We start from the raw sequence: 17804 nt of genomic DNA, 5'->3' as shown, positions 1-17804 counted from the left end.
AAGTATTTACTATGTGCCAAGCGTTGTGCAAAGCGTTGGTGTACAAAGGGAAAAAAAAGTTCTTGCTCTCAAGAAGCTCACACTCTAATGACAGAAGACTACATGTAAACAATTACATACATGTAAAAAATACACACATATAAGATATACAGAGACACATCTATACACATATACATATGTGTGTGGTATGGATAGATAGATAGATAGATAGATAGATAGATAGATAGATAGATAGATAGATAGATCGATGGATGGATGGATGGATGGATGGATAGATAGATAGATAGATAGATAGATAGATAGATAGATAGATAGATAGATAGATAGATAGATAGAATAAATGGGAGGCAATTTCAGAAGGAAGATAATACCAATGGGGGGACTAGGAAAGGCCTGTTAAAGGCAGGAAGTAAAGATGAGGAGGGAGAGCATTACGGGCATGGGGAACAGCAAGGAAAGAGGCATGAACGTGGAGTGTCATATGTGAGGAACAGTAAGAAGATCATATAACTTGTTTATAGAATATACAGAGACAAAAAACAAAAGTGTAAAAAAACTAGAAAGGCGGAAGGAACCAAGTTGTGAGGGGTTTTAAAAGCCAGGCAGTGGATATTATATCTGATTCTGGAGATAATAGGATATCATTAGAGTTTATTGAGTAGGGAAGTGATATTTTCAGATGATAGGAAGAACACTTGGGCAACTGAGTGGAAGATGGATTAGAGTGGGCAGATACTCAGGATAGACAGATCAACCAGTAGGTTATCACAGTAGCTTAAGGAATCATGTGATAAGGTTCCACACTATTATAGTCATTGTGCAAGACTATATCTTTATTAAGGTCAAATACCCCAGTCTTGGGTGTTCCCCAGTGATCTGTCCTTACCTCACTTCTTTTCTCCCTTTATATTATCTTACTTGGTGATGTCTTAACTCTTATGTACTTAATTATCATATTTTCACTAATGATTTTCAAATCTATTTATCTAGTCTTAACTTCTCTCCTGACCTCCAGTTTATCACCAGCTCTGTACTGGACATTTTTAACTCAATATATCTATTAGACATTTCAAATTGAAGTCATTATCTCACATTTCCCCAATACTCTACTCTTCTCAACTTCACTAAATGTTAAAGGTACCAAGGTTCTACCAGTAAACTTGGCTCAAAACTTTGGTGTGATCCTCAACTTATCTCTTATCCTAATCTTACATATTCAATCTGTCACCAAATCTTATTTCTACCTTCACAACAGCTCTTATATAAATCTCCTTTCTCCACTCAAAAGACTACCAACTTGTTTTAGACACTCTTTACCTCATGCCAGTGAAAGTAAGCAAATGAAATCTAATTAATTAATAGCAAGATCAAAAGTTTTAGTGGAAGGACTGTTGGTTTTGTTAGAGAACCTTCGTTTTAATTCCTGGCTCAGACACTCTTCCAGACATTATAAGAAGAATTGCCTTTCCATTCAAGAATGAAGTTATAACCTAAGGTTTTAACCCATTCCCCTATGTAATTTCTATCCTGGTGCTTTCTGCCAATCTGTCAACAGTCTCCATCTTCCCACTAGAGGATCCCTAGAAAGGCTTAGTTTTGCCCTGGTTTAAGCAATCACCTCCAATGCCTATCTTTGTTCACAAACCCTCCCTCAACCCACTTTGCCTCAGTCATATATAGCTGCTTATCTCCAGGCCTCAGTCTTTTACCCAGAGCCACCTGTAATTATCTGAAGGCCATGCCCTGATTAAACACATTTCACCTTGTTGTCTTCTTCCTCTTGCCAACATTTTCCTGAGTCATATTTTCATTTAATCGTCCTGTTGCGAATTTGACCTTCTAGGCTTCACAGGACACACTGTGTGCCAGGAGTTGGGATCTCCAGAAAGGATTTTGAACAATCTAATCACTTTTTTTTTCCCTTCAATGGATCTCTCTCCAACAACTGATACTCCAACTACACTCATGCTTCAATGGTTACTTTTAGTCCATTATCTTACCCCCCTCACTCTCTTTCTATCCCAGTGATTCTGAACTCCACTGCCTTCTTATGTAATCTCCATTCCCCATCATCAACTTCCCATTCCCTTATTCACATCACCCTCAATCCTACTCCCAAATGCCCCACAGCAGATCTATCTGTTACATCCATTGTACTCTCTGGAATATCTGCTCCTTAATTAGTAAATTTGCTTTCAACTTAGATCTTCTCTTTTCTTACTCCTTCCATCTTAAGACATAATACCAAAACCTGGCTTCCTCCCAATAAACACTGCTCCCTTGGCTACCCCATTCCAATAGTAGTGGCATTTTCACTCATATTAACAAATTAATGGTTAATGGTTAGGGAGTCAGAATACTCTCAAATCCTTCTTGACTCAATCACCATCACTTAGCAACTTATTTTATTTTTGGTACCACACTGTTCATATGTATCATCCAATTCACATTCTGATGCTTATTATAACTCCCTCCTTCCTATAAGAGCTCAGTCCTTGGTTCAGAGTTTTCCCTCCCTCCCTTCACCTCCAATTCTTGCTTTTATGCTAGGGGAAGTCAACATACCTAATGATGCCTTCTTAAATACCCAAACTTCCTAATTTCATAATCCATTCAATTTCCACGAGCTACTCCAGCACACCTCAGCTACACACATAGATAGTCATCCTTTGATCTTGTTATCATCTACAAATGTTGTACTCTCATATTCATAAATAGCTTCCTTTATCTGACTATTTATGATTGCACATTTCTCTATCCCTTTCTAATTTCCATATTCCTCCCTGGTTTTTTATCCAGATTTAGAAAAAAAATGTTACTTGGAAATAAATGGATAGATAATGTAGTGATAATTAGGGATAGTGAATGATGGAGTGAGAAGGAATAAGTATTTATTTATTAAGTGTCTACTATGTTCTGGTCAGTGTTATTGAGAAATATTCTCATTTGATACATTAACCCTATGAAGTAAATGCTATTATTATTTCCACTTTTTGGTTGAAGAAACTGAGATAGCGGTTGTTACTTGTTTATTTCACATGGAGAGCAAATGTCTGATACTAGACTTGTATTTGTGTCTTTTTGATTCCAGGTCCAGCACTCTATCTTCTGTGCAACCTAGCTGGACAGATGAAATGCTCTATTCACAGGTACTCAATGTCAAGAGAACGTAAGAAAGTTGTCTAATATGCTGGGTGGACAACTTATGCTATAATCCTAAGTAGAACTGAATATTCTTGAACCAGGATGGCCAGGTATAATCGAGTTCCAATCTTTATTGCTAGAAGCAGTAGCTATATGGACATAATAAGAAATCCTTCTGGGTACTAGTATATACTGGCATAGTTCTTCTTCAACTGAGCTCAAGCTTAGAATAGCAAACTCTTTATAGTAGACAAGCTTTGCTCAATGATGATACCTCCTTTCCTCTACTGTTTTCTCCAATGCCTTTGTCAGTTTGGCATTTCTGGCCTTCATGTCTCTTGATTCTTTTGTGTATCTCCATTTCTAGGATTCTTTTGGTCTGCACCTATATTTCTTAAAGCATTTTTAAAAAGAAAAATAGTAGAATTAGTACTGAAGATAAACTAGAATTAGCAAGGCTAACTTTTTGTTGTGGTTCATTAATTTTAATCATGTCCAAGTCTTTGTGACCCATTTGAGGTTTTCTTGGCAGAATTACTGGAGTGATTTGCCATTTTCTTCTCTAGCTCATTTTACAGATGAGGAAACTGAAACAAATAACATTAAGTGGTTGCCCAGGGTCATACAGCTAGTAGGTATCTGAGGCCAGATTTGAACCCAGGAAGATGAGTCTTCCTGACTCCAGGCCCAACAGTCTATCCACTGTATCACTTAGCTTAATAGAATACAGGCTCATGTTTCAACTTGGGGAAACAGCTAACCAATCACTTCCTACCTTATATTCTCATTTATTTATTTATTTGTTTTAAGCTCCTGGTGTTCTGCCACATGCAAGTTTTACTTTATCCCTTTGGCTTCCATAATAGGATAAGTGAATGACAGATTTTAAGAAAATGTGATGGACCATTTTAAAGAATAGGCAAATACATGCCATTCTATGTCCATTATGCTCTAATTGGTGAGGCAACAACCGTCACTATACATATAACCACATACACATACATACATAGATACATATGCATAAATACATACTTATATACACATGCATACATACACACATTATACATGCATACACACACACACACATACATATTATATCACAGGTGCTGAAGAGAATTACAAAAGAAAAATCAAGTTATCTTTCCTATCCTCTAATAGTTTAGCTTCATTGAGCAAATGTTTGCCCTATTATACTCACCTGTAAGTAAGCCATTTATGTTTCTTCCCAAAACCTTCTCTGAGATAAAAACATTTATATTAAAAAAAAAAAGCCTTCTGGTTTCAAACTTCTCTCACTCTGTTATTATAGTGCCATATTTTCAACCTATCAGTAGACTGAATGTAGCACTAGCTACAAGCAAGTAGCAAAAATGTCAGCCATGTTTAATGATGCATTTCAACCCAATTTAAATGGCACAATGTTGTTCACAATTATTAGAGGTTATCAGGTTATGTCAATAACCGTGGTCTGAAATTTCCGCTGCACTACACACCGTGACATGAATTTGGAAAACAATTCATTCATCTGGAGCTACATACTCCATCTAGAACAATCATAGTTATTAACATTCATCTATTTTGACAATTTACTTCAGCAGAGTATCTTAAAATTCAGGTCAAATATATACGTGCCATGGAAAATAAAGGAATAAATTTAGACTTTTTTTTGAGAGGGATATAAATAGATATTGGGATTTTCATGTCCTGTTCATAGTGATTGAACTTAAGACATTAAATGAACTGCTGTATATTTCCGTTGGCCTGTGAGAAATGTCAGTGTGGAGTGGAATTGTGCCTGTTCCAGAGTGTTGGCAAGGCTAGAATTTTTGTTTGTTTTTGTGACTTAAATCAGAGTTTCAGAGGATTCTATCACGAGAATAGATAGGTCTTAGAGCCATTTGCCTGAGGAAATAGTGTTCTTGATAGCTGGATAAATAATGTTCAGAGTTTCTTTCTGGTGAGTGATATTTACATTCCAGGTTGAGAAGGGTGGTTGGAATATTTCCTTTTCCTTATTACTTCAATGATGAACTAACAAACTCCCTTAGGGTGGTGGGTAGAGTGTGTAAACAGAAAGGAAAAGCTTTCTAAGTCATCTAAAATGAAGCCAAGTTCCAATCTGTTCTCATTTGAAATTAATGATTCCATTGTAATAATGTCTCTAATGTGCTATCTATACACACCCATGGCCCTCAACATAAATTTTCAGGAAGTGCAAATATGGCTTCCCAGCAATTATGTTTTGTGATGACCTTTGTATGCATTTATCTCTATTCTTTTAGCATGAATAGCTGACAGCTACTTTTAGAAGTACTTATTGGATTTATTGTTCTGGTAGGGAAAGGAAAGAATTAGACTTAGGTCTTTGGGACATTGCTCATTATTAATAACACAGTATTGTTAGTTGAAAAAAATAAAAAGATCCAGTTAAAATAGTGTTACACAGAGCCCCCCCCCTTTACTCCCCCAGAACAAACAGTTGAAATTCAAAGGTGAAAATGTACTTTTCAAGTCTAAAAAGCAACAGTGTAGTATAGACAACCTGACTCTAAATCAAGTAGTAGTAGCATCATTTAGGAAATTCATCTTTGGACTTGAAGTCCAAAGATGAATTTCCAAAACTACAATATTCCTTCCATATGGCAATAATATCTGCAAATAGGACGTTATGCATAGTCTGGCACTTCAGTTAGAAAGGTGCATTAATGAAATACACTGCAATTGAGTTTTTGTTCCTTCCAAATCTCTCATACTGTGATCCATATATACATATATATATACAAACACTGGAACATAAAATAAAGGACTTAGTCCACTCCAACATCTGAAAATATATTCATTCAAGTACTATGTCCTCTTTGGTCTTATTTTAATGAGGAATTGTCAAACCACACAAAGGCTGTTCAAATTAGCTAAACGCATTTGAGTTAGCAAACATAGAAGGCAATTGCTAAGGTTATTTTTCCTTCTGCTACTTTCACCTGCTTATCTAAATGCATAAAGCTCTCAGCTTGAACAAGCATTTGAATCCACTCTTCAAATTATGCATATGCATTTGATGTAACTCCAATGAGGGAATCTAATATAAACAGCAAAATCTGGACAAGAAGTTAAAACCAGTCAAAATAGTCTAAATCCTCCTCCTTCTACCCCTCCACATATAAACTTCCCTGGGTTTTGTTCTTCTGTGTATATGACACTCAGTGTATTTGAACAAAGGCACATTATACCACAAACCATTTTCATCATGACAAGTTAATTGGAATTTTTAATGTATTAGGAGGAGGCTGTGACTGTGCTGTATTTTGCATAACATTACAAATGGAGGAAACAATGTGAGTGATGGTTTTAACAGAACCAGATTCTAGATACCTGTAGTCCTATCAAACTGAAATAGAATTAGGGAAGATGTAATAAACTCCCTTTGCTTGGAAAACTTCTCCATCAGAAATGAGAGAATGAATTACATACTAAGAATGTGTCTTTGCAGTGCAAATGAAACAATGAAATGAAAAAGGCTATAGGTTGTTTAAAATAACTATTCCTAAAAAAAGTCTAAAGAGTGATGAATGCTTTTCTGAATTATATTATTGAAGGTTATGAGGATCTTGATAATAATAACATTTCTAAGCTACTTGGAAAAACTCATCTGTTCCTAAAAATCTGTTAAGGACTCTTCTCTAGACTCATATTAGCAATACAATTGTCATAGCTGTTCAGTTTGAAAAAAAAGTAAACAACACACTTTAGTCCAATGCAGGTAGATCTTTGGTTTTAGGGTCTTTTTTTTGGGGGGTGGGGGATGAGATTGCTGTGTGGGAACTTATAATCCTCAGGCAATGATTGGATTTACTCAGTGAAATTCAATGTCTTTGTAGGATTGGTTTCTTTTCTTTAAAACACTGCTGAGAAGAACAAATAGACATTATATTGCTGTATTTATGAACATCAAAGTCTGTTTTGAAGGGAAAAATAATCATCTGTAACATAAGAGAAATTGCTTTTGGGGGCAAATTAACTTTTTGCTTCAACATCATTAATAATTTTGTCTTTAATGATATTACTCCACAACATTCCTGCTTTGGTGCCTCAGAGTTGGTAGGGATGTAACTCCTCATTCTCAGAGGCTATGCCAGTGAAGTACACACTTCTGCAATGTCTAGCAATGTGATAAGCCTTCCAGGCTATCCATAGTAACTGGCTGAGCATTTATAGTATGATATGGACATAAGCTGCATAGGGTGAGAAGTTGTGAATGGGATAGCATTTTCATCACTAGTGGAAGCCTTGATTTTCATATTCACTGAAATATTATGTTAAATTAACAATACCTCTGATGCCTTCAATTGTTTCTCAGATAGCATAAACATTAAGACACCTCTGAATGCCTCCAACTCATCATCTAAATTTGGGCATTCTATTGATTTCTCAATGTATGTTTTACAGACCCCTGAGGGTCCCCAAGACTCTTTCAGGGGATCTATAAGGTTAAAACAATTTTCATAATAATAACAATTTTTGTATATAAGCATACTCCTCCATTTTCCAACTGTATATTTTTGTAAGGCCATATTTTCTTTAAATATTTCAATCCAAACAACATATCTCAGCAGATTGAATGCAGAAACATATATGAAAATCCAGCTTTCTTCTAAATAGAAGCTAGACATTATAAGATTTGTACAAATATGTAAAACAGTGCTACTCTTCTCAATAATTTTTATCTAGAATACACATTTTATATAAAATGTTATATGTTAGCATATAATAGGTAATTTTAAATGCATTAATAAATATTTTTAAAAATTATTAATTTCTAATGTGGTAACTACTACTAGTTAAACTACTCACACACAAAAAAGTCTCTTCAGTGTTCTCAATATTTTAAGAGTGTAAAGGTGTCTTCAATTTTTTATTAGTTACAAATTAGTTACAAATGGGTCTTGAGAACAAAGTGTTTGAGAATTATTATTCAACACAAATCCCTTTTGAGAGACTGTGAATCACATTAAAAAGGCTGTTTATTGTTACTAGACTTCATGCAATTAGCACAGTGTTATCCATGGACAGGACCATAGAGGGAACTTCACCATCAATGGAGAACACTTCTCTTGCATTGGACTTTTAGTAGGAATATGTCAAATACTTTAGATTTACCTAATCTTTCCTAATTTCATATCTTGATGTTGCTATTCAGAGGTTCATAGAACATTCATATTTGTGATCATATATATCATGGAATTTTGCAGTCCCCCCACCATCTCTATCCCAAATAGGTAGTAAACATCTTCAGGAAATTTCAAGGATGTTTTTTGGCAAATAGTTGTTTTTGTTTGTTTGTTTTGTGTTTTGGTAATTAGCACAAGATGAACATCAGGATTTAATATTATTCATACCTTTCAATTATATGTATTGCTACAAATATGTGATCTCCCATAATCTTTGAAAGTCTATTGTTTTCTCATTTTTCTTTATGGATCCCCTGTATTTATACATAGGCATTTTTCATAGACATTTTATATTGGTTAGTGTTTCTAACTATTATTTCTATGCTTTTGGGAACCTCTCAAGCAACACTCTAGTCAAGTGAATCCAACAAGCATTTATTAAGTACCAGGCACCATGCTAAGTACTTCTACCAGAAAACTTCTCACTACCAATGCAGATCATCACCATGTCAGCAACTTATAGTCTTAGTGGTTTGCATGGAAAACTAAGAGACTGAGTGGATTGCCAAGGGTAACAAAACCAGTACTAGTCAGAAGTGGAACTTGAAACCAGGTGTTCCTGGTTTTAAAACCAGTTCTCTATTTCATAGAGACAAGAAATTGGCCATAAGGGTTAGTAATTACTGATGTCTTAGTCATATTATTGTAGTGATGAGACTATCTGGAAATCTTTTCATTATTTTTGAAGCTCTAATTATGAGTATTTCAAAAAGTGACCTTTGAGTGACTTTAAAATTGCATTTTTGATTAAAGGACAAATTTTTGCCTTATTTGGTTAGCTTATGATGCTTTTCTGGATTTCGTCTTAACCTACAGTGCCATTTCCTTTCACCACGGAAATGGAACGGTCCAAATTGGGGGTTCCACTGTTTCTAATAATACTAGATTGCTGACAAATATCAGGTTATTTCTTCCATTTCACAACTATTTTTTTAACCTTATGACACTTTCATCTACAAACAAATATATTTGTAATCTGTGTAGGATTTCAAATTAAAAGTCTTGGTATAAACCTCATCATAGACTTACTACACATGTAATCAATCACATCAGATCCTTCTCTGGGCCTCAATTTCATCATCTTTAAAATGTTGGGATTAGGTTAGAATATATCCAGAGTTTTATATCTATGATCATGTAGCTTGACCTCATGGTAGTTTGTCAGTGGATTTATTTTGCTTTCTATTCTATTACTCTTTGCTTTTTTTTTTAATGGAGCAATGCTACTCTTGTTTTAGTATTTTATTTTTTCTGAATTACATGTAAAAGCAATTTTAACATTCATTTTTAAAACTTTGAGTTACAAATTTTCTTCCTCCCTTCCTCCCCACTGTCCTCATTGAGAAGGCAAGCAATTTGACACAGGTTATATGTGTGTAGTCATGCAAAACACTTCCATGATAGTCATGTTGTGAAAGATTAATTGTTATTTCCCTCCATCTTATTCCCTGCCTTTTATTCTATTCTCTCTCTCCTTTCACCGTGTCCCTTCTCAAAAGTATTTTTCTTCTGACTGCCCCCTCCCCCAATCTACCTTCCCTTCCATAACCCCCTGCCTTTCCTTATCCTCTTCCTCCCTACTTTTCTCTAGGGTAAGATAAGTTTCTATACTCAATTGTGGGCATATATTATGCTCTCTTTGAGCCAATTCTGATGAGAGTAAGGATCACTCACTTCCCCTTACCTCCCCCCCTTCCCCTCCACTGTGAAAGCTATTTCTTGACTCTTTTATGTGAGATAATTTATACCATTCTGCCTCTCCCTTTCTCTTTCTCCCAGTGCATTCCTCTCACACCCCTTAATTTTTTTTTAGATGCTGTCCCTTCATATTAAACTTATACCTGTGACCTCTGTCCATATATACTTCTTCTAACTACCCTAATAATGAGAAAGGTCTTATGAGTTACAAATATCATCTTCCCATGTAGTAATGTAAACAGTTTAATTAAAGTCCCTTCTGATTTATCTTTCCTGTTCACCTTTTCATGCTACTTTTGAGTCGTGTATCTGAAAGCAAAATTTTCTATTTAGTTCTGGTCTTTTCTCAAGAGTACTTGAAATTCTTCTATCTCATTGAATGTTTATTTTTTACCCTCATGGATTATATTCAGTTTTTCTGGGTGGGTGATTCTTGGTTGTAATCCTAGCTCCTTTGTCCTCTAAAATATCGTATACCAAACCCTCTGATCCTTTGATGTAGAAGCTGCCACATCTTGTGTTTTCCTGATTGTGGCTCCATGACACTTGAGTCATTTCTTTCTGGCAACTTGCAATATATTCTCCTTGACCTGGGAACTCTGGAATTTGGCTAAAATATTCCTGGAAGTTTTCATTTGGTGATCTCTTTCAGGAGGCAACTGGTGGATTCCTTCAATTTCTATTTTACCATCTGGTTCTAGAATATCAGGGCAGTCTTCCTTGATGATTTCTTGAGAGATGATGTCTAGGCTCTTTTTTTTTTAATCATGGCTTTCAGGTAGTCTAATAATTTTTAAATAATCTCCCCTGAACCTATTTTCTGGGTCAATTGTTTTTCCAATGTGATATTTCACACTGTCTTCTATTTTTCATTCTTTTGATTTTATTTTATTGTTTTTTGATTTCTCATAAAGTCATTAACTTCATTTGCTCCATTCTATTTTTTTTTTTTGGCTAGGAAATGGGGTTAAGTGACTTGTCCAGGGTCACACAGCTAGTAAGTGTTATGTGTCTGAGGCTGGATTTGAACTCACTCCATTCTAATTTTTAAGGAATAATTTTCTTCAGTGAGCTTTTTCCATTTTGCCAATTCTGTTTTTTAAAGCATTCTTCTCATTGACTTTTGGGACCTCTTTTACCATTTGGCCTAGTCTTTTTTTAAAGTTGCTATTTTCTCTGTGTGTGTGTGTGTGTGTGTGTGTGTGTGTGTGTGTGTGTGTCTCCATTAGCAAGGTGTTGACTCAGTTCTCATGATTTTCTTGCACCATTCTTATTTCTCTTCCTAATTTTTCCTATACTTCTCTTACTTCATTTTCAAAATCCTTCTTGAGCTCTTCCATGGTCTAAGACCAATTCATATTCTTTCTTGGAGGCTTTGGATGTAGGAGCTTTGACTTAATTGTCTTCTTCTGAGTGTTTTTTCATTCTTGTTGCCAAAGTAAGTTTGTATCTTCAATTTTTTTTTTCTGTCATTTGCTTATTTTCCCAGCCTATTACTTTACCTTTTAAAAGGTAGGGCTCTGCTTCCAGGGAAGAGGGTGAACTGTCCCAAGCTTCAGGGGTGTTGTACAGCTGTTCTCAGAAATACTCCTAGGGAATTGTAAGTTTTCAGTTCTTCTTAGGTGTTACGATCTAAGCAGAGGTGTTTACTCCTCTCTTGTCCTGTGCTCTGGTCTGTGAGTGATCACAACACTTTTTTCTTCCCTAGAAGTTGGAGGACAGTCCCCTCCACTTCTGCTACAAATTTTTCTATGCTAATGCTACTCCTTACCCTGAAACTACCACCCAGGACTGAGAACTGGATGTTCTTTGGCTGAGAGCTGTGAAAGCAGTTTTTGCCACTGCCACTGCTGATTCAATCAGTCTCAAGGCCTGTTCTGGTTTGCTGGGGCCAGGGTTGTGCTGGCAGAGCCTGCACTGGACTGCACTCCACTGTCACCCAGGTGCAATAGACATTTCCTACCGATCTACTAAGTTGTCTCTGGTGTCTGTGGGCTGAGAAGTCTGGAAATCACTACTGCTGCAGTGATTCAATCACCCCAAGGCCTGCTCTGAGTTTTCTGCATCCCATTTTGTGCTGTCCTGGCCTACACTGGATTGTGCTTCTCTTTCTTACTTTGGTGCAACAGAGCTTTCCTGTTGACTTTCCAGGCTGTCTTGGGCTGGAAATTTTTTTACTCTGTCTTTTTGTGTGTTTTCTTCTCTAGAATTTGTGTAGAGTTATTTTGAAATGTATTTGGAGGGGCTTGTGGGAGAGCTCAGCTGAGTCCCTGCCTTTACTTTTCCATCTTTCAATGCTACTCTTAATGCCCCCCCACCTTGTCTTCTTATTCCTTCTCCTCCTCCTTCTCTCTCTCTTCCATTTCTCTGTCTCTCCATCTCTCTTTCTTCCTCCTTTCCTCTCCTCATCTTTTTGCATGCATATGTGTGTATATATTTGAAAATAAGTTTGTAGGCTGGGATTCTTATAATCTAGCCACTGCTCAGATTCTTAAAATCCAGCCAATAGCTTACTAATGTTCAGATTCCTTAACTGTCTGCCCAATATGATGGATATTCTAATAAACCTTGTCTTTGACTGAAAGAAGGCTTACATTGAATTCTTGTGGACAAGACCCGCATGTTGTGATTTTGGGGTCCCAGCACCCCTGAACCCCTAAACCACATCAGCTCAGGGCCCTTCCCTGGGATCATCAACATCTTTAGAACTGGAGGTGGCCTGTTTGAATATAGAGCTAGTCTGTTGGCTAGATATGGTTTTGCTGTACTGGCCCTGGCATACTATGCCTTTGAGGACCTTCCCAAAGACATGAAGGAACTTCATCTGGAATGCTTTGAAGAGGCTGTCCAGTACCTGAAAAACCACTCCCAGGTCCAGGAGTTGGGCTGCTTGGATTTTCTAAAGGGGGTGATCTGTGCCTCTCCACTCCCATTTGAAGGACATCACAACTACTGTCACCCTCAGTGGCTGCATGGCAAATGTAGGGTCTGCACTACACTATAAGGGTATGACCATTCCCCCACTGGGTAGTGACCCAAAACGTATCAAGATGACTAAAGATGGGTTTGCAGACATCGTTGATGCTCTCAACAACCCTTTGGAGGAACCCAACCGAACAAGCTTAATTCCAATTGAGAAGGCTGAGAGCTGCTTCCTATTTCTTGTTGGTCTGGATGACCATAACTGGAAAAGTGAATTCTATGCTAAAGAAGCTACCAAATTGTTACAAGCCCATGGAAAGAAAAAACCCAAGATTATCTGTTACCCTGCAATGGCCCCCATATTTCCCTGTGTACCAGGTTTCCTTTCGTAATTTGGTGGGCAAGCTTGTGATCTGGGGAGGAGAAGTTAGGGCCCACTCCGTGGCCCAAATCGATGCTTGGAAACAACTCTGAGCCTTCTTCCACAAACATTTAAGAAATGATAACACATCCCTCAAATTATGACTCACCATTTAGAATTTAAAATGGCATATGCTAAAGGTGTGATGAGATGATACCAACTACAGAGATCATTTTTAGAATAATTGGAATAGGGTTTTCTCTCATCAGTAAGATAAAGTTGAATGTGATAAAAATTTTAAAGATCTTAAAGTTTTTTTTTAAGTAAACAGCTTTCCCCAAGGAATAAAAGAATAATTTTGTGACACACACACACACAAAAGAAAATAAGTTTGCAATCAGAACCAATGTTACTGAAGTCTATCAGGTATCTTTCTCAATGAGATAAAATATTTTTTGAACAGATCCATTTCTGGGATTATAATCTATTGCATTTGTTAGAGTATTTTGTATTCTTATCTAAGATATGGTCATAATCAAAATTGATGCCTTTTTTCTGTTGTTTTTTTTTCACTCTCAGTAGTTTGTTTAAGCAGGATAGGTGGCAGTTGACATAAAACTATGTAGTGTCATTTTTTCATCTTTATTGTTTCTTCTAAATTTTTTTTTGCTTTTGTTAGGCAATGGGGTTAAGTGATTTGCCCAGGGTCACACAGCTAGTAAGTGTCAAGTGTCTGAGACCATATTTGAACTCAGTCCTCCTGACTCCAGGGCTGGTACTCTAGTCACTGTGCTACTTAGCTGCCCCCTTCTGATTTTTGATTGCTTTTGACTGCTTTTGACTGCATGAAAATGTCTAATCTTCAAATCACTGCTACAATTGTTAAATAGTAAATTCCTATTTTAAAAGATATTGTCAATTCATTTGTGTGTGTGTGTGTGTGTGTGTGTGTGTGGTGTTGGTGGTTCTCACCATATCATACAGATTCTTACCCTTCTTGAAGGAATTCTTAAGGCTTTTAAAAATGAAACTTCTGAATGGTATAGGGTATGTGACCTTTGTTCACTTCTTGAATCTGAATCATATTTTCCAAAACATTTTCAATGCTCTTTCCCCTTTGGCTACTTTTACATTGAAGTCACTAATTTTCAAGCTATTTGCTAGCTTTTTTAGAAGGGCTGGTCAGTTTTCACAGTCTTCTATTTTTTTTTCTTTATGCTCATTTTTTGGAGCCATTTTTTATAGGTATTTGGAGGGGTTTGGGGGAAAGCTCAAGGAAGTCATTGCTTTTATTCCACTATCTGGCTCTCCCCACCCCCCTCATGGTCATTTTGAAAGTGAATAAGTTGTTTTTCTTTTAATCATGTCTATAAATGGGCTTTAATTTTTATACCAAGTCTTAAAATAGCAGGTTCCTGTTAAGAGATGGAATGTACATAACAAGTACTAGTACAAATTAATTGGTCTAAATTCTTATAAATCTAATCAACAGGGTTTAAACTTCAAAGGATGAAAGAGGAAATAAAAACACATATCTACAATGTAGCAGAAAAATAGACTCTCAAGATTCCAAGAAATTAAAAGCAGACCTAAGACTAGAAACCAACAATAAAAAACATGATCTCAGATTGTGAAGACAAATGTACAAAGTACAGGTAACAAGCAAGGTAAATATAGCACATGGAAGCAAATCAGACCTCATAAGTATCACAAAACAATTATGGCAGATACTTATGACTGGAATGTCTCTGGAAGACCTACCATACTCAAAAGGAAGAGCCTAGGTAAAATGATAGGATGATGAAAGAAAATTATATATTAAGAAGATATTCTCATTTAAGGAAATGTCTAGAGATACAACTAGAGGTATATGAAAATCAATAAAGGCAGAAAGTAAAGTTTTATTGTCATTTGAGCATGCTGTCAACCATCTGGACAGAAATAAGAAATACATGAGTATTTAGAGAAACATAGACATAGCATATTAGTGGTGAGGTATGATGATTTTACACATATTTGCTTGGGTGCTTCTACATCATTGTATATCTTTCTGTCTCCGCACTTAACCACCCTCCCTGAAAGAAACAAACAAACACATATTCATACACACACACACACCCCCTCTAGAGTGGAGTGTTTAATAATTTCTTGACTTGTTTCAATGTTAATTTTATCCTTCAAAATGTGGAGAAAGAAATCAGGAAAACTTTGATTCCAAATCTGATTCTCATAAACAAAGAGGAACTGTTTTTTGGAGTGGAAATAATTGGAAACAGGGTTGGAGAGGTGATCACTTTACCTTAGAACTTGGAAAAAGAGAGTAAAGGCCGTCAGGAAAAACTTGTTAACACTGAGATCCATTCCCAAGTGGAATCCAGTACCTCAAAAAACAGTGGGTCTCTCCTCATTTGAGGTCTTTGAGAAAAGACTGGATAACCAGTTGTTGGATATTCTTATTCACAGATGGATTTAAAAAGAGGCTTTTAAGGTTCCTTCCAATTCTAATTTCTGTGATTCTGTAAATTTTGAGCATTACAAAACAGGGTGATCAAATCTCCAACAAGATGACCTTTCTTGTTGCTTTTGGGCAAATAAAACCAAATTTGTCAACTTATTTGACTGAGAAAAATCTGTTGGATGGTCATCTACTTGGCTGTAATTCTTTTATTTGTTGTTGTTGAGTCATTTTTCAGTCATGACCAACTCTTTGTGACCCTATTTGGAATTTTCTTGGAAAAAATAATAGGTTATTTTCCTCTTTTATTTAGAGTGGAATTGTGAATAAAATGTTTCATTTCCTCACATAAGTTTTCCATTCATTGGCCATTGGTCAAAACTTATAGAATAAGATCATCAACAGTTAAATTAATGTTTTTGATTATCTAAAAAATTGGGTGACCTATGGTGTCCTTTGTTACCCCCTGCACCTCCATTCCTTCCATCTTTCCAATATTCTCTTACTGTTATTAGGAAATTGAAAGAGTGCCTTATAATAATGAAGGTCATTTTAAATCTTTATCCAAAAAAGTAGATGTCTTAGTCAAAAAAGTCACTACCTACATAGTGGCCAACATTCCTTCCTATTTAACTACACTGGTGATTAGACAGGAAGCACAGTTTCTGGAAATGAACTTGAAATATTTCAAGATTATTAGCTATTGTGAGAGCTTTCCCTCCACTGACATTGACTTTGAGGATCCAAGGGTATCTTCATGCCATGACAATGCATTACAGAAGGGTACTAACAATATACATATTTTCTCCAAATATCCATTATCTTGTGTATGAGACAAAAAAAAACTGACATAAAGAATTTGATACAGTAGAAAACCTCCTGGCTTTGGAGTCAGAATATCTAGATTAGAATCCTACCTTTTCTCCTATTTTTAGACCTAAATGGCATTGGTAAAATTGTTTAAATTCTCTAGGCCTCAGTTTCTTCATCTTTAAAATTACAAAATTAGCTTAGATGACCTCTGTGCTCTCTTCCAGTTCAAGATTTATGATTCTATAAATATTACTATAAAATTAAAATTATTTAATCTGAATCTACTTTTCTCTTAAGGAAACCCATTTTATAGATTTCTACATGGTAATAACTTGAACTTAATTTTAACACATCAAAATTTTTCAATCATTTGAAGTCAGCTTCTTTAAAAAAGGTGGATCTTTTTTTTTGGTAAGTAAAGGATAATTATACTTAGTAGGTAATTTAGAGAATGAATTATTAGATAGTAAAGTACTTCATACTTTGCAATCTCTAAATTCTGCTAGCTTGAAGATTTGTAAAAACTCATTTCATTTAGGCCAGTCACAGAAAATAAACTAGACTTGGAGTCAGATAAAAATAGTTTTGGTCCTGGCTGTACTATTTGTTCATTGTGAGATTTTGAGACTGTCACTCAGTTTCTGTGAGCTAAATTTTTATCTGTAAAATAGAAATAATGATATTTGACTCTTGGGAAAGTTACATTAGATAGATAATGGTTGTAAATACTATGCAGAGGACCACATCTATGGCTAGACACCTTTTGTACCCCACTTTGCTTTCTTGTCCAGAGCTTTTATATTAAAGGGAAAAAAAATAAAAGAATACACTTCTCAAATATGTATGTAATAAATTTGAATTCAAATTCAAATGTAAATTAACTCTACAGGTACTTAACTAGTGAAGGATATTCAATTCAATTCATTTTTTTAATGATTTAATGTGGATAAGAAAGAGTTCCAGGGAAAGAAACAAACAGTAAAAAACAGAAATTGGTTCCTCCTTTCAGGGACAGCACATTTTACTGTGAAGAAACAAAATGCACATAGCTAAGTAAATTAAACATGGAAGGTATGGCAGAAACTATTTATAGACCAACATCTCACAGCATATACCAAGATGAAGTCAAAATGGGTACATGATTTAGACATAAAAGATGAAACCATAAGCAAATTAGGAGAGC

The 17804-nt window shown here is 35.7% G+C and overlaps 1 pseudogene; it reads left to right on the top strand.

The window, feature by feature from the left end:
* Positions 1-439: 439 nt before the first annotated feature.
* On the top strand, positions 440-13517 carry LOC110197672 (acyl-coenzyme A thioesterase 1 pseudogene; annotated as a pseudogene).
* Positions 13518-17804: the final 4287 nt, after the last annotated feature.

The sequence above is a fragment of the Phascolarctos cinereus genome, unplaced genomic scaffold (genome assembly GCF_003287225.1).
Source record: "Phascolarctos cinereus isolate Bilbo 61053 unplaced genomic scaffold, phaCin_HiC Scaffold_5;HRSCAF=322, whole genome shotgun sequence".
NCBI classification, from domain to species: domain Eukaryota; kingdom Metazoa; phylum Chordata; class Mammalia; order Diprotodontia; family Phascolarctidae; genus Phascolarctos; species Phascolarctos cinereus.
The sequence above is the reverse complement of the archived record's forward strand: the minus strand, read 5'-3'. Positions and strand labels throughout refer to the sequence as shown.